Source organism: Octodon degus, unplaced genomic scaffold (genome assembly GCF_000260255.1).
Source record: "Octodon degus isolate 3935 unplaced genomic scaffold, OctDeg1.0 scaffold00284, whole genome shotgun sequence".
Lineage (NCBI taxonomy): Eukaryota > Metazoa > Chordata > Mammalia > Rodentia > Octodontidae > Octodon > Octodon degus.
In genome coordinates, this window is record NW_004524860.1 from 1,173,793 (window position 1) to 1,200,700 (window position 26,908).

The 26,908-nt window shown below is 40.5% G+C and overlaps 1 pseudogene and 1 gene segment (V, D, J or C); one reads left to right on the forward strand and one right to left on the reverse strand.

Annotated features, from left to right (window-relative positions):
* LOC101566418 overlaps positions 1-26,908 on the forward strand; it is a 468,690-nt gene that overhangs the window by 4,749 nt on the left and 437,033 nt on the right.
* On the reverse strand, positions 7,679-8,583 carry LOC101582443 (annotated as a pseudogene).

The window sequence follows — 26,908 nt, forward strand, 5'->3', positions numbered from 1 at the left end:
TATATATACAAAATCCCAGAAAGTCACTAAGTCACTGCTAAATACTCTGAATACATTTAGTCCTTGCATATATATTGTAACAGATCTAGTGCTAAGAAGTTTCCAGCCCAATGAATATGCAAATGATAAGAGACTGCTGAGGTAAATATGGATGGTCTATGGGCCAGAGAATTCTGCAGCCATCTCTCTGTTCTGTAGAACCCCCAGAGCATAACTCCTCACCATGGACTGGACATGGAGAATCTTCCTCTTAATGGCAGCTGTGAAATGTAAGATGATCCCTAGTTGTAGTCTTGAGGAAGGGACCAGTGATGAGAGCAGGCACAGCATCAAACTTCTGTTTTCTCCCCTCAGGTGCCCATGGCCAGGTACAGCTGGTACAGTCTGGGGCTGAACTGAAGAGACCAGAGGCTTCAGTGAAGGTGTCCTGCAAAGCTTCAGGCTATAGCTTCACTGGTTACTGGATGCACTGGATGTGATAGACCCCTGGACAGGGGTGGAATGGATTGGAAATATGAACCCTCATAATGGCAATACTAATTATGTTCAGAAGTTCCAGGGCAGGGCCACTCTCACTGCTGACAACTCATCCAGCACAGCCTACATGGAGCTGAGGAGTTTGAAGTCTGATGACACAGCCATGTACTACTGTGCAAAACACAGTGTGGTGAACCACATCCTGCATGTGGCAGAAACCCAGAGAGAGGAACAGCTGCCTAGATGATGGAAGGACAGAAATTATGAGACTGAATGTGCTCAGAAAATTCATGAAGTAATTGGAGATAAAAATGTAAAAAAAAAAAGATTATATGCATCCTAGCAGAATGGTATAATTGTGTGATTTGTACTACAGACATCCTTCGTTATGGTGGTTGTCTGATGTCCCCCTAAAGACTCATGTTGTCTTCAGAAATACGGTTTAGGAAGCTGAATCTAGAGTTTCTGCTTTGTTTGTGCAATGATTACATTATGAATGTGAGTTCTACACATTCCAAGCATGCCTAGCTACACACAGTATAAGAGACAGCAAGGGACACCACCTCCCCTCTTGTTGATTTTGCTATTTTCCACCAACACGAACTGTTGTCCTCTGCCATGTATTATGCTGCCTTGAGACAGCGAAATATGAACTGAGGCCTCTATTGACTGTGATCTAAATGAACCTTGGTTTCTTTCATCTTGGTTTTCAAACAGTTTGTCCTCCCAATAAGAAAATAACAGACACACCCTCCATGTAAAATACAGCCAAGAAAGAAATCTCTTTACTGTAAGGCAGACACAAGCCATTTCCAGAACATATTTGTGAGAACACATAGTAGTGTGTCAGTCCACAAACTTAGTTTGTTACACAGTTCTGGAAAAATATGTTCTTTTCCTATTCATGTAGGGAAGATAATCATGGTGTTGTTTCACACAATGTGGAGCTCATCAGTGAAAGGAAAATTTTATACAGTGCTTCTGCTTGCAAAGTAAACTGCTCAGGAACTGCAGAATTTGTCAATTGAGTTATTATTGAATTTCAGAACAAATGGAGAAATATCTAAGAGCAAATTTTCACAATCACATGACATTTTTTTCTTTACTTTGTACAAAATGGGCATAATGGTGCTGCCATTTCTATTTATTAGATTTTATAAGGTGCCTGCCTCACCCCTGGGGCACCCTGAGAGGGCAATTTAGACTGGGCATGGTGGTGTGTATCTGTAATCCTAGCTCTTGGGAGGCTATAAACAGGTGGATCACTATGAGTCTGATCTAGTAGTGAGATCTTGAACACCATGGAGACCTTCCCTAAAATACACACACACACACACACACACACACACACACAAACAATTATTGAATAGGACATCATTATGTTAAGTGTAAAGTTGATTAACATGTAGAAATATTTCCTAGGAACCAAATTTCTGCTTACATGTACAACATGCCCCTCTACCAGGACACACACCTGCAGTCCTTCTTTGTCCCAGAAGTTGAACCCACAGTGAGACACTGCCACCTGTCACAGTCAGATTGGTAACATGGGTTCATTCCTTTGACTGTGCATTCTGTGGGATTAGATAAATGTTTAATGACATGCTTTCACAAGAAGCTTCATGTGTGTCCACATTACTCAGGTGATCACCAGGAGCAGCCATGGGGTGCCTTGGAGTAGTAGGTGGGCATTTAGGCAGGTGAGGGGTGAAGGCTCTGACGGAAGAGTGTGAAAGCAGAGAACCTGCGAGGAGGCCAGCGGGTGAGGCTGGCAGTTGAACTCTGTCCTGTAAAATCTCCTGGGGCCTCCACTACATGGTTGACTGACACTGGTAGTACACATGCTTCCTTTATAGTAGACTCTTCAAATGTCCCAGCTGTGCCTACAAGCAATCTTTATCCCCAAGGGAGAGCTGCAGGAGAGGAAGCGGGTGGAAACACCCTCAGAAGGAGCAGAGACTGTCATCCTCAGATCAGCTTTGTGAACACCTCATATTCTTCTGTCCATTGCTGTCTTCACATCCATAAGAAATTCCCACTCAGCCTTCACAGTGGAAGGACCGTTTTCTATTGCCCTTGGCAGAGAATAATGCTTTCACTACTATTGAAAGCTGAAGGATTTTGTTTGGTCCATGTCTATTTCTTAGCATTTCTGAATGATATGTATAGTGTGTAATTATATAACAGATGTTATTTGCTATTTAACCATTTTATTTAAAAACATTAGTAAATTTAAGATAGTTTCAAACTTCAAACTAACCCTCAAAAATGCCAATTCCCAGAGGCTCAATGAGCTGTAACATCAGATATTGGATAACGTATATTTCCTCAATAATCATGCTACATTTGCATAATAATTATCATGTTATGATAAGTATTTTTCCTTTATAGAATAAAATACTGAAAATATCCCCAAGGAAGCAATTTTTTCAGGATATACATATATATATATATATATATATATATATATATAGTCATTAAAATTACACTGTAAATATTCATTATGACATGTGATTTAAATATTGTTGGGTGGCAAGATGGCTCAGTAGAATAAGCACTTCCCTGACAAGTACAAACGTCTGAGTTCAATTCCCAGTTGTGAAAAAAAAATCATTGCTCATGTCATACTTATTTGAATCACTTCACAGGTATTATCTAAAGGAGCATTTCATCAGCTCTGGGTAGTTAGTGCCTAAGTCTCTTGGTTTTTCTGCAAACACTAATGGGGCACAGAGGAGCTGCTTTATAAGTAGGTCACTTAGACCTGCATTGTCTAATTCATGTGCTTGACAGGAAAAGCACTGCCCTCTAACACCCTACCTTAACCTCCTGCCTTCTTCAGTTATTCCACAGTAGTCACAGCATATCTAGAATTATTTCATAATTTCTCCTAATGAATAGAAAAAACATGAAAGTGATACCTACTGATGTGGCCTGAAGCAAACACAGTTTTTAATGGGAAAATGTGTAGTGTAAGGTGTGAGGCATGACTTTCTATGACTATTGTAGAGTACCCAGTGTAATCCATTCTTGTGAAGACATTCTTTACCCAAACATACTTCCCCACTTCTAAAGGCTTTGTGTCTTTTATGTAATCCTCAAATGGAAATATAGATTAATGCTGAAGATATGCACTAAAACACATTTCAAGAAAAACCATTAGGGATGCAACGCATTCAGTTCAGAATATAGGAAAGAGTCTCACATGGTTGTCACCTCCACAAATACCAAAAAGAACTCCATCCTGCTCACAGAGGACCTGTGGAGGTGAATAGTGAGCCCTAGAGTTCCAGCCCTCACAGGGGAATGGTATTGCATCTGCTCTCTGAGCCATGCTCAGACACCTGTCTGTGCAGGACAGGAACCCTCCTTCTCCTGGCTCTGTAGGACAAGTGGGAAACTCACGCAGATTCTGAGCAAGTTTCCAAGGAGAATCAGTAGAGACTTCCCATCACCTCCTGGCACACACCCTATGTGGTCCTAGATACATGGTCAAAGAACCCAGCATCCTTTATTGGCCATATTTTACTTTAAAATGCATATGACTGTGATAATGGACTCATCCTCACACTCTTCAGAAATGTCTATCCAAGATGATTATGAAGATTTCCTTAAATAAGGTGAGATCTGACCATTTTGCTCTAGTTCAGAAGTTATGAGACTCCAAAAAGTGGATGTCTTGCTTCAAGTCTGTTACATGTGATGAATGGTGTGAAACTTATATCTCAACTTTCTACACTAAGAGAAAAAGTCTTCATTAATTGTTTCGTTAAACCTCATCAAGTGAAAAGTGTGAATTGAAATATAGGAAATAAAGTAAATGTATAGAAAAGGAACAGAGGTCTGGAAAATGGATTCTAAGGATGATTTACAAGAGAAGAGTGGGGATAGAGGCTCATGATAATAGTAACTGTCTATATCCCCTGCAAATGTAGGACTCAAAAAGAAATCACTAGGTCAAAGCTAGCATAAACCACAAAGTGAGTTGTTCTTGATCTAAAAATAAGCCAAAACATCAGCAAAGAAATGATTGCTTGAGGCAGGATGTTCCACACCTATAACCTGGACACCTAGTGGTAGAGACCCGAGAATCACTGTGCATTTGTGACAGCATAAAAACCAAGCAATAAAATAAAGATGGTGATAACATCTTTGAAAGTTCGTATAACTCTCCAATGATTGTGTCATTATTTCCTTGAGCATCATGTTTGTCATGCATAATTATTCACAAAGACATCGATCATAAAGTGAGTACTTTGAGTTTAGGAATGACATTCAAAGAGCAGGAAGAGAAGCTTACCCTGCAAGGAATGATCACACAGTAGCTGCACAGAATCATCAGGAAAAACACATGTGTTTCTTCTGTTCCCTGGTGATTAGAAATGTCTCTTTGACGTAAGGGCAGGAAGCACATCTTCAGATCCAGTTTCTTCTGGGTCTGATGCAGAATTTTCACAGCAGGAGGCAGGTGGATAGCTCAAGTTCATAGCAAGTAGCAGTGACGTAAGGTCTCAGGCAGCACGTCTGGCCTCTGTGGGGAGGGGTCATGCAGAGGAAGTGGGAGCTGTGCTCACTGCTGTCCTGAGAAAGCAGCAGTGACAGCCTGGATAGAAAGCAAACTGTGGGGCTGGAACCCAGGCATGGATAAGGGTAATCAGGTAGGCAGAACTTAGAGCAGGAAGATGCACTCATCCTCTGCCCTGTTCCTACCATTTCGCTGAAATCTACATTCCACTGGTCACAGAGGTAAACAGAACATTAGGGGGAAAGTTTCCTCTCAGCAGAATAAAATGGCCAGAAGCACCCTGACTGCTATCTCTCCATCATTTAGAGGTTTTGTTTTGGTTTGGTTTGGTTTTGGTACTGGCTAAGAGCCTCAGGACCTTCACCTTGCATTGCCGGAGCTTATGGCCCTGAACTATATCCCTGGCCCTTCTCCATCATTTAAGAAGGAAACTCCCTACAAGCAAATTTATCATTCAACTGTAGCTCCAGCTTCCCTTCTTTAGCTGTCAGAGCTCACAGATCTGTCTTACAAAAGCTTCTTGTGGAAGCCTGTTTTGTCTCTGAGAAGACGCAACTTCTAGGTCTTATTCTGTGCCTGATATCAGGGCTCCAAATTGAGTGTTCTCAGACTTAGACACTGTTCCATGGGAGGGAAAAGAAATTAGATGACTAACAGGATATTTTTGTCCCCAGGTGTCCTGTCCCATGTCCAGCTACAGGAATCTGGACCTGGTCTGGTGAAGCCCTCACAGCCCCTGTCCCTCTCCTGCTCAGTGTCTTGATTCTCCATCACAAGCAGTGGTCACTGGAATTGGATCTGTCAGCTTCCAGAAAATAGGCTGGATTGGATGGGGGACTTAAGTTACAGTGCTGGCACTAGGCACAGCCTGGCCATCAAATGCCACATCTCCATCTCCAGAGACACAGCCATGAACCAGTTCCCATGCAGCTGAACTCTTTGCCCAGAGATGACAGAGACATATATACTGTGTAGAAAGCACAATGAGCAGTTGTCAGACACAAACCTCCCTGCAGGATGCTCAAGACCAGCAGGAGGTGCTCAGCACATAGTGCTGTCAGGGACTAAATCCATGGTGGGCATAGAGAAAGGCCCAGAGCATTTTCCTCTCCTGATTGATGTCTCCATCTGGAGTATCAGGAACAGAGATTCCAGGGAACACTTGTAAGTCTGATCTCACATGTTTTCATAGTCAGGTTTGGCTTCTCTTGTTTTTCTTTCTGTTGCATTAAATAGGACACAGAAATTTCTTTTCAACACAATTATTTTCTCACCTCTGCTGAATGCATAGTGTTTTTAGAGTTTTATGTGCAGGATCTTTAGCTCTGAAAATGGTTTCCTGTGGACTGCATTTCTGCACTCTACTCTCAGACACTTTTCCAGGGCTTCTCATCCTGAAGGGCTCTTCCCAATTCTGGGTGGAGTGAAGCCTTTCACTCTGCCAAATTGGAAACCATATTTCACTTTAATCTGGGTGTTCACATATTATTGGAGCTGTTTAATTGTCCTTGCCTAATGATGTTGGGTTAAAAAAAATAAGCCTATTTGTGCTGATTCCACTGTGGTGGGGCTTCTCCTGGCATCTAACTCTTTGACACTATGAGTGCTGCCACACATTTTAAAGTTTCAGTACTGTACTTTACTTATTACGAAATGATTGTAAGATCTTTCAACTTCCAGCTCCTCTTCTGCTTCAGGCAGAGGTAGGGAGCTCTCTCAGGGAGGTAGGGATGCAGCTCACAGAAAGACAGGTTCTAGGGACAGGGTGTGGACACATAGACTCAGCCACCTCAGGTTCTGTCTTCTGCCAGCCTCAGTCCACTCGCTGCACACTCAGTGTACTGCAGGTACAGGTCAGTGTTTAGCAGCAACCTTGTGAGATCTGAGCACAGGAGATTCTTACTGTCATTTTTTTCCACACCCTAATCCTAGGTTTATTCAATTCCTTTACTCTACACAACAAAGTACAAACACAAACTTATCTGAAATACTACAAAGTTGCAAAGCTCAAATTTTATAGCAATGACTGCACAATAAAAGCCAAAAAAAGCAATGTACATGTTTCCAAAATAACCTGCAAGACCCCCATTAAATATCAGGTAAAATGGGGTAATACAGGCTCACTATGATCTGCACAACTCTCAAACTGCTCTACATTTCAAAGTAAAGGAGACAAAAGGAGCAGGGATGTAGGTGAGAATATAAAAAGACAGAACCATTTATGATAACTGAAGTGGGGAGTGTTCTTTCTCTGGGTATTTGACCCTCGATGCAGGAGGACTCACACAGAAATCAAAGGGTCAGGCCTAATGGGAATGCGGTATTGGTCTCCAAGGTATGATCAGACTGCAAACGGCCCCCAAGTCCTCTGGAAAGGTTGGGACACTCTGCCTCCTGGAGGCTTACTCATTCCTACAGGCTCTGCCACTGAACAGACTCTCAGACGATGGATGAGAATGGGTGGACTCCCTGGACAGAAAACGGTTGGATGTCTTTATGAACACAAGACTAAACCACCACACTTCTGCAGCAAGAACCCACCTTAAGACCAAGTGTTTCCACTGCTGCCTTAGAAGTCTGCCTGAGTTAGGGATCCTCTTCTAGTGTTCCACTTCAGGCTAGAGAAGTGACAAAACTGAGCTGAGTGAGATACAAATTACAGGGATTATCTTCTTATCAGGAAGAATTGGAGCTACAGTGGCTCCTGTGGCTGCGGCGGCCAGGAAACTGGACTGCCTGTGTACAGGGGACCTGTGTCTTGGGGAGTGTGACCTTCTTATCTGTGGGGGTGACCTGTGGCACATGGGAGGTGGTGGCAGCATTCTCCTGGGACGGCTGAATCACCAAGGTGGTGGCCTGGGCCAGGGAGCCAGCAGAGCAGGAGCAGTGATCTCCTGACCCTCAATTTGTCCTCCATCCATGTGCTTCAGTGTTTTCTCAGCTTCATCTGGATTCTCAAACTCCACATACGCATAGCCTTTGGATAGATGAGGATGCATCCTTTCTACAGGCATGTCAGTCATTTTAATCTTCCCATAGGTGGAAAATACCTCCATGATGTGGTCCGTGGTCACATTCCTGGTAAGCCTCCCAATGTGCACTTTGGTAGGTTTAGGGAAGGGTTTCGCCTTTTCAGCTATTTTTCTTCTCTTTTAGGTGGTTTGGATTTGGAGCAGGAGCGCTGCCTGTTTTCATGACTGCACCGAGAAGGGCTTGGACAGCCGGAGGAGCTACTGGAACTGGAGCCTCTAGATGTACTGGAGATTCCAGAGCGGTGGAAACTGAAGGGAACTGGAGCCACTGCTCGAGCTTTGGCTTGTGCTGGAGCCTGAGCTAGAAGTTGAGCTGGACAGAGATCTGGTGCTCCTGCTTCTGCTGGAAGCGCTGTGCCTCTTCCGGGTCTTATCGCCGCCACTGTCTTTCTCACTAGACTACTTGGTACCCCCTTTGTCTTTACAGCATTCTTTGGGCTTCTCATCAGAGCGGTCCTTTCGTTTGGTAGAAGGAGCCCTAGTTCTGGACTTTTTACTATTTTCTGTGACTCCTGGCAAGCTCTTCTTTTTGAGTCTTGATATGTACATTCTCCCATTCTGAGGTGTTTAAAGAAGCAATGCCGGCCTCACTTATCTGAAATCTCACTTCTAACTTGAGACTGAAAACCAATCCCTAATCAATTGCAATTTACGCCAAAGAGGAGCATCTTCTTGCCACCGCCGCCGCCTCCCACTCTCCTCAGCTACCAAAGCTTTTATTGCAATTTTTAAAAATTATTTTTTGGGGCCAGGGAGATGGCTCAGCAGAATAAACACCGCCCTGGAAAGAGCAAGGCCCTGAGTTCAATCACTGGTTCCCCCCCAAAAAAAATTCTTTCTTGTATTATTTTTTGATACAATTGCAGAGTAATTAACATCATAGTATTAATATAACTGTGCTTTTGTTCTCGAGACATTACTTTGCACAATAATGCAGATTCATGTTCCATACATCAAAAAGTTATTGATTATTAAATTTCGTCTTTCAATTGTTGATTCTTTTCTATCTCTTCAGTGCTGACTCAGATTATTAGAAAATTCAGAAAGATACTTTTTGCAGAGCTTCTACAGGGTCCCTCCTGTTTTGACTCCCACCTACCTACAAAGTCTCCCCTAAGCTACTTATGTGATTTCTAATTGCAAGTCATCATGATTGGCTCAGTGGTACTCAGTGAGCAAGTGTCACAAGGATGGAGCACAATGTCTCTGCTCTAGGGTCTCCTGGTTTCTCATGCATCCCTTGCTTATGAGAATATCTCACAGCATGGCTGCTCTTCACAGTGGGTTAAACACTTGGCCACTCTATGGGTATCAGTGGCTCAGGGCATCAATTCTATAATATCTAGGCCTTCATATGTTATTTCCCACCCTCTTCCATGTCTAAAACAACCTGAGAACTTCTACAACTGTAAGGACTTAACAGAGGTGTTTACCACCTAAATTAGGCTGTGATACTTCAAGACATATTTCAAGACTTCCTGCTTTCCACCAGCCTGAATATTTTATTTGACATTTAAGAACTAAATTAAATGTCTACAGAAAACCTATATTCTGGAGGAAATCTCAGCTGCACTCCCACATCCCCAGAGTTGGTCATATTCTCTGTGTTTATTGTTAAGAACAGGACCAAAGTGTCCTCTTATCCAAAGATTTTACTCTTCCCTCAAATGTTCTTATCACTTTTATCTATGGCTGGCATATTCTGGCTCAGCTGCTTCATACATACATAGACCATCTCAGCTCATACATACATAGACCATCTCAGCTCATACATACGTAGACCATCTCAGCTCATACATATATAGACCATCTCAGCTCACACATACATAGACCATCTCAGCTCATACATACATAGACCATCTCAACTCACAATCCCTTGTTCCTTCCCCACAAAGCAGTGCACTCCCTAGGAAGTTAGCTGCCTTTTGTTTGAAAAAAAAATGAGGTATAACATTTACAAGAGAAAAATATAAAAGAGAATGAAAATGTTTGAGTTTTAGTGATGAAAAATCCAAAACAGTAGGAAAAAATTCTAGTATGCATAGGAATAGCTACACAAAATTTTAATAACTGGAAGAATACTATGAAAGTATTATGATTAATTTAAACTTTGTTAAAATTAATTTTAAAAATAAGAGATGTTTGTTTGGCAATTCATTATATTTAGTGAGAAAAATTTACTATCATATGGCTAGAACAGGTGCCAGGGGCTTTGACACAAGCCATTATGTGTAGCTCCCAATGGGCATCATGAAAATTCACATTCATGGTATGGTGGCTTTGCTCATCAGTGTCTTTCCATAGAAAAATTCATTGGCGAAGTATTCCTTACAATTGCGGTAAAAATGTACTTGATACTGATATTCTGTTACCTAAATTATTCATGCACATGACACAATATAATAAAGGAAAGGACAACAATTTTCTGAACTATTATGTAAAACATTCACCCATTCATGTTGATTTGTTGTCAGAGTGTATTTGCAGTTTTCCACAAAATGGGTGAATTCATGAGCAGAAAGTATATTTTGTAAGTATAAGATTTCATCTATCTCTGCTTCTAGATGTCAAGGATCATAGCTTGAGCCTATGCTGGCTTCTCAAGTGGGCTCACACTGTAGCATCCCAAGATGGAGACCACATGTGAAGACAACACATGCCTGACAGAGAAACACTCCCTGCCATCATAATGCCCCCTACCAAAAACCTCATAGGCCAGTAATCTGTGAGTGTTTCATCCACCCAGGAAAAAATCCTCTGGGCCAAATCACCTGCCAAAGAACCCACTTTCAATTGTCAGTAACTGAGAACTATGTTTCCAGCATGTAAAATTTTGGAGGCAACTCTAACACTTCAGTTGGTGACCTAAGATTTTTTTGAAAACTCCACTCAATGCATTATGCACCACCATGTACAGATTTAATCCTCTAAACATTTCCATCTTTACCTCTTTCTTGGTACAAATCCCTAACAGAAATGCACAAAAGTGCAAAACATAAGAAAAGTTGGTTATAAGTCTGAGGACCGCTATGCTATTGAAATATGTCTGCATTCCCTGACCTTTTTATCAGGAAGTCAGGTGCATAGGCAAATGAGGGCATCATTTCTCTTCAAAGATCAGCTAGTGCAAAGGCCCACAGAGACTGATGGATTGTGGCCGAAATCTGGAGCCCTGTATGATCAACAGTGCTCTAGAAACGACTGTCCCCTTGCTTGGCTTCCTATCTGCTCTGGGTTTGCCACAGGGTCAGTGTCCAGGAAATAAGGTGTTCTTGGCAGAATGCACAGGCCTTTAGAGTCAACTCTTTGTTAATCTCTTTCTAGGTGTCCTGTCCCAGGTACAGCTGCAGGAGTCTGGCCCAGGATTGTTGAACGCCATAAAATAGTCTCTTGCTGACTTGTAGTATTTCTGGGGCCAGTATCTCTAGCACAAGTGTTACTTGGAATTGGGTCAGGCAGCCTGCAAATAAAGGTCTAGAGTTGCTGGGAAGGACCTTCTACAGATCCAAGTGGTATTACCATTATGCACCATCCATTCAAGACTGAGTGACTATCACCCCTGACACATACAAGAACAAGTTTTCTCTGCAGCTGAGCTCTGTGAGCAAAGAGGACATAGCGGTGTATTACTGTGCAAGAAACACAGTGAGGGGACATCAATGGGATCCCAGACACAAACTTCCATGCAAGAGTGCACAGTACCAGCAGGGGTGGTCCAAGAGCTACAGGTGACACCTGGGACTGAGTGTTCTTGAGACAAAAGTTGAGGGGAAAAGGGCTTACAGCATTGAAGAATTCTCAGTACCTGCTGAAGGCCAGGGCAGATAAAGCTGCATCATATACACTTCCCGGTGTGCCTTAAATTTGTTTTTCTCAGTTGCTCAACATGAGAGATCACAGAAAGCTCATTTCCCCAATTTATAAAATGTGTTTAATTTCCTTAAATTATAACAAAGTTTAGTATATGGTCCTCCAAAATGCGGAGCTCAGAGTACAAAATTTTCAAGCTCATGATCGCAATAAACAGGAACTGTTAAGAATGCATTGTATTGGGAAAAAAATATGTGGCCCTTGTCTTGGGTCAGAGACTTCCCTACGCATGTCATTTTCCATCTAAATTTCCTTTTGTATCCCTTTTATTTTATCACATAATGTAGACCTCACTGAACTTGACATTAGTAATTATGAAGTATAAAGTTCGGTCACATTTGCTAAATGTAGACCACCACCCCAACCTAGTTCCAAAGCACTGGTTTTCCTCAAAAAGTCACTCTGAGAACAAGGAGCAGAATCTTCACATTCCCTCCTTCCCACAGCCCTGTACTGCCTATAACCCTCGTGCCACTTTATTAGTTCATGTGTGCAATGCACAGTGGTTACGTTCAGCTTGGGGGTTTAATTTGTGTCCATATTGCTTCTTGGTAATTTAAACTCAACCTGTCCTCCCCTCCAGTTTTCTACACAGAACTCTTTCTTAGCCCACAGAAACTGTCTCCCTCTTGCATAGTATTGGTCTAAATGCATATTGCTCTTTGAACACATTTATTTTAAGCCTCTATGTAAGAGAGCCCCTGTGATAGTTCATCTTTTCTGACTAACCTGTTTCTTTCAGTGTACCTGTTTTCCAACTAATGACTTAAATGCACTCTGCTTTATGGCTCAGAGTGCTGCACTCCGCAGATGGATGGCCTTCTCTGTCACCAGTAACCCACTGAAGGGAACCTGGGATGCTTCCATTATTCAGCTCTTTCTACTTTTGCTGCTGTTCATTTGGATGTGCAGGCATCCATTAGCTCCTTCAGGAGATCTATAAATAGGTACAATTGGGCCAAATGGAAACTGTACATTGAGTTTCTCAGGTAATGTCTGTAACAAGTTCAAGAGTAATTCCACTGGCCTACACCCCAATAGAAAATATGTGTACATTTTCCCCCCTATGATGCGTCGTTTTAGATGTTTCAGTGGCCTTTCTGCAGGCATGAAAGAAGACCTCAGTGTTGTTTGATTTGCATTTCTCCAATGGCCAAATGTGCTCAACATTATTTATGTCTTTTTTTTTTTCTTTTTCAGTACCGAGGATTGAACTCAGGACCCTGCGCTTGCCAGGCAAATGCTTATTCTACTGAGCTGTCTCCCCAGCCCTTGTTCATGTCTGTATTTGCATTTTTCCTTTTTTTTCTGAGAGGCATCCATTTCTTTTAGATGTCCATTTTCATTTTATATTCTAGGGACATAATTTTTAGCATAGTTTGTATATCATAATATTGTCAATATAATAATTAGGTACAGCTGGCAGAGAAGTTTTTCCATTTTTTAAATCTCTTTGTTAGGGAGGGTTATTTTTAAAATCTCCCTGTATAGAAATGTTATGCTTAATATAATTACATTTGTTGATTGTTTCTTATGTAATTTTTGTTTTATTCAGGAAAAAATTGCCTATGGCTGTGTATTAAATTGTTTCAACATTTTTTCTTCCATCAAATCATAATACCTGTTTCTACATATATGGGAATTTGAGGCATTTTCATTTTATACTAACATAATGCAATCTGTATAAATGCTTTTCCATATCTAAGTACCTGTGTAAATGTTGTTTTCTGTACAGCATACATTATACACATTTTTGCCAGAAATAAATTAGAATAAATACAAAAAAGATATCATTAGGCAATACAATAACCATTGTTAATTTCCTATCATCTTATTTTGAAATTATGTTATCATTCTTATTCTATTTTTATTATCTTTAGAATAAAAATAATGATCCTGCGTCAACCATCTTGGGTTCCCCTTCTGACTCTTTCTTGGACAGAGCTTACATTCCTTCAGTAAACATTTTCTGCTACTAAAAATATAAAAAAGTAAAAAAAAATGAATTCTGATTCAAACAATCATGTGGAACTATTTTAAATAAAGACTGTGAAGTAAAAATGACAACATGTTAATGTTTATGCTACTTTTACAAATGTTGACAAAATGAAAACTCTAGTAATGCAGCATGAAGGTGGTCTCAGGTAATTTTTTATTGTTTTGTTTTGCATTTTTAATCAATGTTGCACATTTATACTTGGTAACATAAACACGTAATGTGAAGAAAATATAATGCAATAAAACAACCACTGTTGAATTCAATTACTTCATTTAGTGAAATTTTATATTGCTCATTTTATATTTTGTTGAAAATCTATATAGCTTCAAATGCTCTTTTAATACTATTTTGTATTCTTTAGAACTATTACATACACACACTTATGGCTTCCAGGAAGAGACATACTTTTAAATAGAAGATTTTCTAAGTTAAATGTTTGTGGTAAAATGACTACATACTTGAAAATGCAAATTTGAGTCTTAAGAATCATGAATCTAACAGGGAGGGGGAAAATATTTGCAGTCCATAAGAAGTCCCATACATTGCAGATAGCAGTAGAGAGTGCTGATTTAAAAGTAGAAAACAAGTGTGGGCTGAGGTGGAGATGCATGGACTCCCAGAGACTTCTCCAAATCAGGATACTGTTAGGACCTAGGGAACAAGGTCTAGACATTGTCTACAGAAAACACACCCAAGAATGAAGCAATAACTTTAGAGAAGGCTGTCATGGACAAGACAAGGGGGTTGCACCAGGAAGAAAGATTCATTGAGTTTTAAACATTTTGCTCCATCTAAAATAAGAACACTACAATGACAGACTTCTTTACCCCACTACGAATCCTCTCTTGCAAAGGCCGGCATTGGTACAGCAGAAGGTCAGAAACTACCCAAAATTTTAACACATTAATGTTAAATATCCCCATGTAAACTGGGCTCAAAATCAATAAACTCTATTGCTTATTCAATTTCACATTAGTAGAAGTATGAATACTAAAACCTCAAGAGGACGCCGTTTCATAGTGCAACTGATAATCATAAGAAAATCACTGTCCCTGGAAAGGACTAAAGCACCCTGCCATCTGTCTTACTGTTATACCCTCAGTGCCTCCCTCATGCAAATGAGCCCCCAGGCTCAGCATGAAAAGCCTGGCCTGGCTGAGCAGCCCCAGTCTCCACCCCCAGGAGCCTTCCCTGATCATGGAGCTCTTGGCTCTGCTCCTCTGCCTGGTGGCAGCACCCTACTGTGAGTTTCTTTGAATTTCAGGAGAGGGACCTGGGCAGAGGGAGTCAAGTTTGTCTGACTGATGGTGATGCTTCTTGTCCTCAGGTGTCCTGTGCCAGGTGCAGCTGCAGGAATCAGGACCTGGCCTATTGAAGCCTTCAGAGACTCTGTCCCTCACTTGTGCTGTCTCAGGATTCTCATTGACCAGTTATAGTGTGCAGTGGCTCCGTCAGGCCCCAGGGAAGGCACTGGACTGGTTAGGTGGTGTATGGGGAGATGGCAGCACATACTATAAGCCAGACCTCAAATCTCGAGTGAGCATCAACAGGGACACTTCCAAGAGCCAAGTTTCACTAACACTGAGTAGCTTGAGATCTGAGGACACAGCCATGTATTACTGTTCAAGAGGCACACAATGAGGTGACTTCAGTGTGAGTCCACACAAAAACCTCTCTGCAGGAGCTCACAGGAAAAAAGGGACACAAAGAACACACTTAACTTGTCAGACTAAGGAGCAGATGCAGTTTCCTGGGGCTGAGTTGCTGTTAGAATCTGTGGTTTTCTCTTCCTTACCCCAAATTTGCTCCAAATGTTCCACAGTGTTCAGCTACTAAAATCCTTTTTTCCCCTTTAATTTTGATTAATTGAGTTTCTTTTTCTTAGTACATGTCTTCTGCAGGAGCAGTTTACATTCATCCTAGGGAGTTTGGTGAATGTATAAAACAACTTGAGGGCCAGAAAGACTAAATGTAGACTAAACGTCTGCTTAAGCAAGCACAGGGCCCTGGGTTCCATCCCTGGCATCACGTGCAGCACTGGCCCCACCCCTGGGTGAGCTGAGGCAGCACAGAGTCCAAGTGTAGTGGCACATGCCTGTAATCCCAGCACTGGGGAGGTTGGAAGCAGTCGGATCACTAGGAGTCAGAGCTCTGTGGTGAAACACTGCACCAAACACATTTTAAGAAAGCTTGATTTTCCTTCAATCCCCTTCCTCTTTCCTTGTGCTTCTTTCCCGTCTGCTCTGAATATCATTCCCTCATTTTTATTCATGTGCTATTATTGATCTTCCACAATTTTCCATTGTACAGTGTTTGGATTCAATTACAACCATTCTATTCATGGACATGACATGTCCATAGTCTACTTATTTTCCATTCCTGTCCCCCTGTTTTCTCACCCATATGCTCGTGGTCTCTTCCCTTTTGTGAGAGTTCTCTCCACTTGTCTTCCTCTAGTCATCCTTTGTTGTGCTCTTTCTACTATTCCTTCCTCAAGGTAGCAGTGCTTTGCGATATTTAAGCTTGTATAACTGATTAATTTTACTCCTCAATATACTTTCCAGGTTCCTATTTTCCTACAAATGAACATGATTTGTTCTTCTTCACAGCTCAGTAGCATTCCGTGAAGTGCAGCCAGAACATCTGTTATCTTCTGATGGGGAACAGGGAGCTGCAGGATTCAGCTATGAGGAATTCTGCTGCTGTAACATTGGTATACACACTTCGCAGCAATATTCCATGTTTAGCTCTTTCGGTAACATAACGAAGAATGATAGCTGGGTCATAAAGAATTTCTAAAGTAGCTCTTTGATGAATTTCTATATGAGTTACATATTGGTTGTACTAGCTCATATTCTCACCAACAATGAATGTGTATTCTTTGAATGCAGCCATTACAAAATTTTTCACTTATAAATTAGTTGATGATTGATGTTTTTCTTGTGTAGGGTGGCATCTTAGCATTGTTTTTCTTTGCATTTCTTTAATGGCCAGAAATGTTCAGCAATGTTTTCTTTTATTTTTCAAGCACTTAGATTTCTTCTCCTGAGAACTCCCTGCACATTTTAGATGCCAATTTGTAGATTGGGTCTTTGTAGTGATTTTTTAAAAACTCTGTATAAATTCTAGATGTTTTTGGTCTGTCTGAAGAATTGCTGAAAAAAATTCCCATTTTGCCCTTTGTCTGTTCACCCTGCGTATTGATTCATTTCCTGTATTGTAGTTTGTTTGTTTGTTTTTTGTATACAATCTACAGTGTCTGACTACACAGACGGGACTCATGAGTCTCCTGATTTCAGCTTCTGAAATGCTGGGATTATAGGTGTGTGCTGCCACATCCCATCTCAGTCACCATCTCAGCGTGTTCCAGGGGGAGTGCTGGCACGCAAGACGGGTATTGAATCCAGGTCCCGCAGTCTGCCTAAGCAAGTGCTTTAGTCCACTGAGCTATCCAGATGGTCCAAAGGTTTTGATTTGATGCCATCTTATCTTCTGATTCTATTTGTAATTTACTGAGCAATTTTAGTTCTGTTTAGGGAATCTCTTTTACAATTATAGTTTCAAGTGTTTTCATATTATATTTGCCAACATATACAATATTTCTCTTTAATGTTTAATTTCTTCATTTTGGTGAAAATTATGGGGACAGTTTTATTGTTCAGGTAATCGGATGGCCAGTGTTCCCAGGGCCATTTTTGAACAGACTTCCTCTTCTTTGTATTCATTTGGCTCTTTTCATAGACTGTGTCTCAAGATGATTCTGTATCTTCCATTTTGTTTCATTGAACTACATGATGTGTGTGTGTGAGTGTGTGTGTGTGTGTGTGTGTGTTCTATTCTATAACATTTATTTTTATTGCTCTGTAGTGTACTTTGAGTGTCAGATAATGTGATTCCTCCTAATCTGACCTTCTTGGCCCAAATTGCCTTCGGTTTTCTAATCCCTTTTGTTTTCATATGAATCTTAATGTTGTTTGTACTAGGTCTATAGAGTGTGCTATTGGTATTTTGGTTGGACCTGCATAGATGCTGAATTACAGATTTTGGGATATGGCCATTTTTACAATATTGGTTTGCACAGTGAGATGCAAGGAACATTTTCCCATTTTCTGATGCTGGATTCAATCTCTAGTTCAGAGTAGTGTAATTTTCTTCATAGAGCTCTTTCACTTTTTTGGTTAAGGAAAACTCTTGTTCATGCATTTTCATGGTGTTACCATGAATGGTCTTATTGGTACAATTTTTTTCATTAAGTTTGGTATTATTATGTAAAAAATATGGAATTTTTTGTTGGTTTAGTTTCATGCTATATTTCTGAAGTTGACATTTATTCTCTGGGATGAAATCCACCTAGTCATCATGTATGATCTTTCTGATGTGCTGCATTCTGTTTTCTAGTAACTTGTGGAAGAGTTTTGAATCCACGTTCACTGAGGACAGAGCCCTTCAGTTTTGTTTCACAGTTGAGGATTTATCTGATTATGGAATCACTGTAATACTGGTTTTCATAAAAGGAATTAGAAGCACAAGTACTTTAAAATTCTTTAAATCTTTAGGCATGTGTGTGTGTGTGTGTGTGTGTGTGTGTGTTAGAACCTATTTGAAAGTTTTGCAGAATTCTGATTCCGTCAGGTCCTGCACTTTTTTAGGTGGTAGATTCTTTTTTTAACATTGGCATTGCTTTTATTGGATTCTTCAGCCTTCTAAATCTTGTCTCATTAAAGTTTTTCATGTTTCCAGGTATAGCTATCTGTCAGGTACTTCAAACTTTTCTAGTTTTCTGGGTAATTACATAATAATTACATATGTAATTCATAGTAATTACATTCATAGTAATTACATTCTGAATTTTGATGGTGCCTTTTGTATGATTATATTTTCTGTATTGTATAAATAACATAATTGCTGACATAATGAGACACAATGTCTTCCATGATGGAGTGACTGGTACAGTGTGCATGTTCCCAGTCAGCCACTTTCGCTGGAAGATGCTACAGCCAAAGCTTTCAAAAGAGAGAGTGAAGCATGCAGTAAAGTGGGAATCATGACGGTGGGGAAGAGAAAGGATGAACTGGATGTCACATATATTTCTGTAAATTTTATTAGCAATTTCTGAACAGAATTGATCATACAATAATATATTTCTATGGAACTCTCTGATTCTAGAATTGAGGAATTTGTATAGATTATAAAACATGACATTATCAACATCTATCATTTATCATTAGATGGTATAATCAATAAAAGTAAAAGCTTGTATCTTGGATTCATTAAGCAAGGAATCTATTTTCAACTAAGGTAACTATGAAGGAAATGAAATATAAATTTCAGAGTAAGGGAAGATATTTGAAACTAATACAATGCCAGTGTAGCAGTGTACTTGTATGAAAAATATAATTACAAGCCTCAAAATACAAAAGTTCAAGTAATCCATAAAACCAGCAACACTTTCTGCAGTCATCTCACCAGAGAAAATACAGCAAAGATAAACAAGCACATAAGAAGATATCTGAAGTCATCTACCTGAACTTGAGCTATATTGAATTTCAAATGAGACTTAACAGAACCAAAAACACCATTCTTAGTCTGAATATCCATTAAGGTGCGTAGTGCTTGGCTGGGGAGATGGCTCAGTGTAATAAACGCTTCCCTGGCAAGTGCAAAGGCTTGAGTTCAATCCCCAGTTCCACCAAAAAAAAAAAAAATCAACAGTGCTCTAAGTTATGAGCTGATACATAGCCTCATGATACAGTGTGAGCTCCTATCCAGTTGCTGCATGTGCTGCTTGCTCTGTAGTCTATGCCTGCTGTTCCCTCCTGGGGTTCAATTGCAGCCAATAACCAGCACGTCAGCCCATGGCTTCAAAGTTCCTATCTGTCTGCTTCCACGTATTCTTGAGCGTGACCTCCCCAGGTTAAAAACTACATTAAGATGGGGATTTCTCACTCCTGTATGTTCATTAAAACTGTCCTTATGCTATAGTTTCCAGGTCATAATTTAGGGCCTTCTTTCTTTGATCTCTCTACATTGCTTCTTCTTTTGGAGTTCAGTTTTTTCCTACTGTACACCAATGTGATTTCCAAATGCTTGACCATTTGATAGTCTTTATTTTTAAAATAATGCTGAGATATCATTAATTGGCTTATTTATTTTCTTTTTCTCTTTGCAGATGCAGGAATATTGCTTATGTTCTGGTTGAGTGTATCTTTTTATACTTTTCATTTCTCTAATTTTTGTTTGGATTTTATTCATTTCTCTTTTTATTTATTCATTTTTAGTTTTTACTTGTACATGTTTGCAATGCAAAATAATGAATTTTTACATGGAAAGGTGGTGATGATAAATGTGTGCTTATAAAATTCTCGCTGTTTTCTGGTGGTCTTCCATAACAGTTCAATTTAATAGTCTCCCTGAGTGTGTGAATGAACCCAAGAGAGAAGGTGGGGCTACCATTGTATCACTGATGATTATAGATGAATGTGGTGTTAGAAGTTGAGGTGCAGGTGGAGGAGGTGGATCACAGGGGTTTCCTTTGTTCACCCATTCCATTTACCTGTGCTCTTCTTTCCTTACAGATTTCAGAAATTTTTCCAAATCTGGCTTCCACCTTGAAGTTTTTGCTTTGAATTCCCCTTAGTGTGGATTACACCCTCTAATATCATGAGAAATATATCTCTTTATTAAGCTGTTGCTCTTTAAAAATGTGATTTATTAAGGAAAAGAAACAAGAAGTGTAGGATTGGGCATAGTAGGTTAAAGAGTGCAATGTGTAACAGTTTTCTGATCAGGATGTTTCTGTGTTTGTCTGTGTTCAGTGTGAGCTGCTGATGGTAGAGTGTAGGAGAGACCCTGCAGTGTCCTTGTGACTGTCCTATGCAGTACTTGGTTATTACATGGACTGGTACTGTGATCCCCAAGTGACAAACGCTTCTGCCTCTGTACTTCCTGCTTGCTTGTCACATAGAGGTCTTAGAAAACCAGAAATAAGGCCCTGATGTTTTCAGAATGACACAAATAAGCATTTGTCACCATATTAAATCATTCTTTTCTTGGTGATGTTTCGTTGTTTCTATTTGCCACTGCATCTGGTTCATCTAGAAGGTAGACCAGCAGTGCTAGAAACTTAGGGCACTGGTCCTGGCCTTTGTGGAGGGAGCAAGGATTTCTCCATATCCTGAAAGGAAGGCATACCCTACAGTTTTCTGAATTCCTCTCAGACATCTGAAGAATTCCTAGCTCTCCACCGTATTAACTCACATAGGACTTGAAATGGAGGAGGACACAGTCGGTTTGTCTTTCTGTTTGTCTACCTTCCTCCCCGCCTTATTCTGCCAAGACACTCAGGCACACCCCAATCAGTACATATGCCAGTCTTTCCCATTTTGAGCAGAAAGAGACCTTGCTCACGTCTCACTAGTCAGAACCATACTCCATGGAATGGTGTTGGAATAATTAACCTTGAGTGTTTCTTTAATAAATGTGTGAGTGAGTAGAATGAAGAATGTAAACAAAAGGCTGCCCCATCTGTGCAGCAAGACCAGGAAGCACTGGGTACAGTGCTGATTGGGCCCTCACCTGTGGTGCTATGGTGGTCAACATAAGGCAAAATGTAGACTTGGATTGTTCTTTATGAAGTTGTATCTAAGTCCTTACAAGCGCCATGGCCAGGTGGATATCTGAATGGTCTGATCCGGAGGGGCCTCCACTCTTCCTCCGCTGCACCATCATTCAAGGATGTACAACACATATGTAGGAAACTGGACCTAGAAAGGGATTTGTCAAATCCACAGTCTCTAAATGAAGGAAAAGGGGATTTTTATGGAGCTAAAAATCAAACCAAAACTATCCATGTGTCTCAACAACAACAACAAAAGGAAAATGAAAGAAAATAAATATAAACAAAAGAAAAATTGAAAGCAAAGTAAAGCAAGAAAAAGATAGAGGCCTGCTCATCCTGACCATTTTGCCTTGTCACTCTCATGGGTTCCCTCAGTTTCTGGAAACACCTATAGCTTCATTCTGCTCCTCACTCATGCACCTCCAGCCAATTTAACTACTTCCAATAAACCATTAACTGCATTTGGCCTCAGAGCACCCTGCCTGATCCTTCTACTTTCTATCCTGGTTAGATGGCCTCATGGAAAAGCCACTTGAGATGCCTATAAGACATTCCTTCTTTGTTCCACATTTTGATTGAGGTATAATTGCACAGTCAGACCTCAAGAATGAGGCATCATGGGCTTTCTAAAGGTTGCCCTTCCTAGAAAAAAGTTAGAAACAGCGCTTCTCACAGACATCAAAAAGAAGGGCAAAAAGCCCATCAAAAAATGCTACCAATAAGTTTGATTTAAAAATCTTATATCTGTAAGAAAATCTGGTGTCATAGGCAACTATGCCTTCTTGCTATGTGTTACAAGGATTATGGACACAAATATAAATGCCCCCTCCTTCTTCTCCCCCCTCCTTCTACAAGACACAAAGAAACCTGACTATCAAGGCTCATCTCTACCTGAACCTCTCCTATCCCTGTCAAGCTAGATGGATAGAACTGACTGAGGTCTACTTCCTTGGGATATCAAGACTCTATAGCGATTGCACATTTGGGCACAAAGCAATCACTTTCCTGGTACACCATAGAACAGAGCTCTCTGCCTTCAAAATTTTCCTCTGTCAAAGTAACCATCACAAGGGCAAACCGACTCTTGCCTCTCACCATTTCTTCCAAGCACAAATTGGAAAGTTTCAATTAGATCTCTCCAAATATGAATTTATGTGTAAACTAGTCCTCATACTGCTTCTTATAAGAGACATTGTTACGCTTTCTATCTAGTTGTCTACCCAAAGCCTCATGCAGTCATGGGGTGGCTTCTAGAGTTTGTGATTCTTGACTTGGTGCAAAAATTATAGGTGTGAGTGATGCACTTGCCCTAGGGTAGGCAATCTGCATACAAATGTATGGATAGTAAGTGGGCTTGCTGGCTGCTGCAGGCACTGCCCCACCCTTTGCTCTTTCCTGTTTTGCACCATGAACAGCTATGCTCTGCCATGAACCACTCTGCCTGGAACCAACCAATTATAGAGTAAAACCTTCACTAAATATGAGCTAAATCAACCCTCCCTTCCCTCATTTTGGGTATTGGATATTTTCTTCCAGCAGTAATAAAAACAGTAAGACAGACCTTCTCTTCAAATTAGAAACACCCCTATCTTTGACACCAAGATAACCTTCATCTCATTTAATTTCACACTTTCAACTCTGGCTGTTCCCCGAGAGGAAGATAAAACCTGCAAGAGCCTGAGACAGATATTATAATCCTGAAGTTCTAAAAACTCTCATCCTAGAGGTATGAGCTAACAGTTCACCTCAGGGCCTGGCCCACAGCCATGCTGCCTCACCTAGACTCTCATGGCTCTCAGATGTCTCCAGATGCCCAGTCATTCATCCACACATCAGCATGAGAGACACATATTGAACCTGGGTGAGATCTCCACGTCATAAACAATAGAGCCTTCACCTTGCACTTTGTTGTTCCAAACTCATGCACTATTTCTGACATTCTACTGAATTGCTGAAAAGGTTTCAGAACTTTTCCTCTATTTTCATAGGGGCCTTAGTAAGCTATGTGGCTCCACTTAGTAAGCTAAGTGTCTGTGCCCCTTCCAACTCTGTCATGATGCCCTGAGAAATTCAAAATGAGGCTAATTACTGTAAAATGTCTATAGATTTTCCAAGTGCTAAATGTCTTGTCTGGAAATCCAATTCAAGATCTCTGAGTTGCCAATGATGTTGTAATTGTCCGCCATATAAGTAGCCTCAGTCTTCTACCACTCACTCACTGCAGGGACATTTTCCTGGACCTAAAGAATGTCTTCTCCTGTACTCAACTGTTTTACTTCAACTACCCTATCCTTGTCTTTAAATGGAAAATCCTCATGGGTCTGTGGATATAGATACACAGTCTAAACACCTGCCTGGCAAGCACAAGGTTCTGAGTTTGAACTCTAGTACTGCATGCTAGGCCAAGCCTGAAATTTGGGTGCACACTGCTGGCCCTGAAATGAAGCATGGTGGCACATACCTGTAATGCCTGTGTTGAGTAAACTGAGATAGGAGGATCCCTGCAAATCTGAACTGCATAGAGACACTGTTAAAAACAAAATAAATAAATTCAATAGAAAAATGCAGACCTGGACCCAAAAGTCAACTTTACCTGGATTCAACCTCCCAGAGACCCCAAATTTATTTAGTCTCTTTGGAAAAAATCTTGGCGATGAACTGACTAGTTTCCCAGCTAAAAAATCACTGATTTCTGAATAATATCACTTAAGCTGCTTGCTGGAAGGGCACAAAACTTCTGCAATATATGACAGAAATTGGTAACAAGAAAGAAACTGCAAATTTCTTTGAGCTGGTGGTGTCTAGAAATTCTGGTTCGTTCTCAGCCCTTTGGAGCACCCATTAGCCTACTTGTACAAATTCTTGGATGCAGTGATTTACAGCTTCCAGTATTCTTTGCCTTCACCCTCTGAGAATCTCTGTTTATGATCAAGGGAGCTGGCACACTCTCCTTAGGCCAATATCTAACTTCCCAGAAGCCACATGCTATACTGGACCTCAAGAATCAAGAATAACTGTGCACCACTCAAGCCTGCCACATATCTGGCTTGCAAGCTGGGCCCACCAGATCGTGCCGCAAAAATGAAGCTGTGACAGATGCTGAGTACGTGGTGTTTATGGATGAAAGGCATTTAGTTAATAATGAATTCCAACAGGTTTAATATGACTTGATCCCTCTGGAAAAATCCATTTTGGCCAAAAGTTTTATGTAGGGATGCTGTATATAGCCAACTGCTTCCTCCTGCAATTTGGAAACCTGATACCAGCGATGCCAAACTTGTACTCAAAATTAACTTGTGCCAAACTGTATAGACCTAAGCCTCATCTGGTACGAATTGACTGAACCATCAACACTAGTCAGAAAAAAAATAATTACCTGCATTTTCAGATAAGAGACAAACCTATCCCACCATTTGTTTACCAAGCTCAATTAGCAGAGCTGGTGTCCATAAACCTGCATCCAGCTCAGGTATAAATTTTGCATCAAGAACAATGACCTCTACCCACAGATATCTGTCAGTATTTATATGCACTTACTTGGCCTTGCCCAAAACATCCCTGACCTGAGTTGAGATTTTAATAAATATTTGCAGTGTTCTGATGTCAAGAAAAAATCATCCTTAGATATGGCATGATTCTGATCATTTTCTACAACAGGAGGCCTGCTGACAGTTAGCTAAATAGAAATGCATAACACTACAGGCCACAAATCTGTTAATGTTATAGGATTTTTTTTTCTGGACAAAGTATCTAGCTCAGGCAGATGCCAGGCAGATAATTATGCCACTGAGGTATATCCCCAGCCAAAATCTGTGAATGTTAACCATAAATCAATATTATGAGAACAGCTTGGAACCAGCTCCATAAGGTTTATCTAAAAGACTAGCTATAACTGTAGAAACCCCTGCTCACACATAGAATCAAGTGCATCTTAAAGATCTCTATAAGATTCAGAAATCCAGCCTTAGATCCACTGGAGAAATTACCAGGAACCATATTGCTCACTCTGAAGACATGACACACTCAAAGCCTTGATCTGGCTGTTCTAGGTGCTGACCAGTCCACGTACAGCTGAGGCCTGTGGACATCATTCACAGGACTGTTTCATACCTGTTCTGCTGGAGGATTTCAGTTCCCCACTCCACACCATTAGGTGTATTTTTTTCCTTTGCCTTAATGCTATGGCTGGTTGCCCCAAGGAAATATAACAATCAATCAAACATATGGCCAAGATTTGATGAGTGTCCAAGGCATAAAGGGCACACTCCTAGATCAGGTTAACTCACACACTACCTTACAACAGGAATGTTACACAATAGACATGCTTAAATTATGTCTTTCCTAAAGTGACTTACTGAAAGCCTCTATAATAAGAGGACCTTGCAGACATCAGCTGGGGCCCATCTTAGGCTCACTGACAACCCTAATTGTTCTGCATGCGGTTGGGGTTCTTTTCAGGTGATCACATGTATTATGTCCAGCAACAATTTTCTGGGGAAAGTAAAAGATGTGGTAAATGTAACAAATAATGACCCCACCAGAAAGTACACTTGTTTGTTAGTTTTCTCTGTAATAGTGCCAGTTGCAGTTCCTGTTACTTTTCTTTCTTAGAAAATTCTGGTCAGTATGATGCATATTCCAAGAACCAATCCAACTGAGAAGCCATTATGCCTCAGAAGGTCCTGCTTGTTTATCCCATGTAAACTCTAGAGCACCAAAGATCAGGACCTGATATTTTGGGAATGTCTTAAGTTAGTGCCTGTCAATATAAACAAATCTGCCACAAATCCTATGCATCATTGTATTTCTGTTTTCCATTTCACTCTGAATGTGCGGGAGTCATCGGGCTCAGTTGTGAAGGCACTGGCACACTTCAGTGCTAAGCATTCGGCTGTGGGTGGGTGCGTCCCAGAGACAACAGGAGAGAAACTCAGGGGACAATGCTGGAATAACTAGTCCAGAGAAGTAAATAAAAAGGTACTGGACTCTGCTCCCAACCATGAAGTAAGCATACATAAATGCAAGATCTAAATGAAATCAGATCAATAAAAGAATGACAATTTGTAAGACTGATGACTCTCCAGCAAACAGCTATTGTCTTTACTTGTGCATCTATACTACTGTCTACTATACTGCTATCTGTATGCCATTTCATCCTCACATGAATCTATTGATCTATGGATTTTATACTTATTTCTATAAATTATTAGTTCATGCAGAAGTTATATGCATTGGGAAAACTAATGAGCCTAAAATATAAAATTCACACTTACAGTTACCTATTACATTTTAAAGCTATTGAAATGGGAGAAACAGGATGTCTCTCAATGCAGGAACATGATGAGGATATGCAAGGCCTATTATTCAATTTGATTAGTGGACACTAA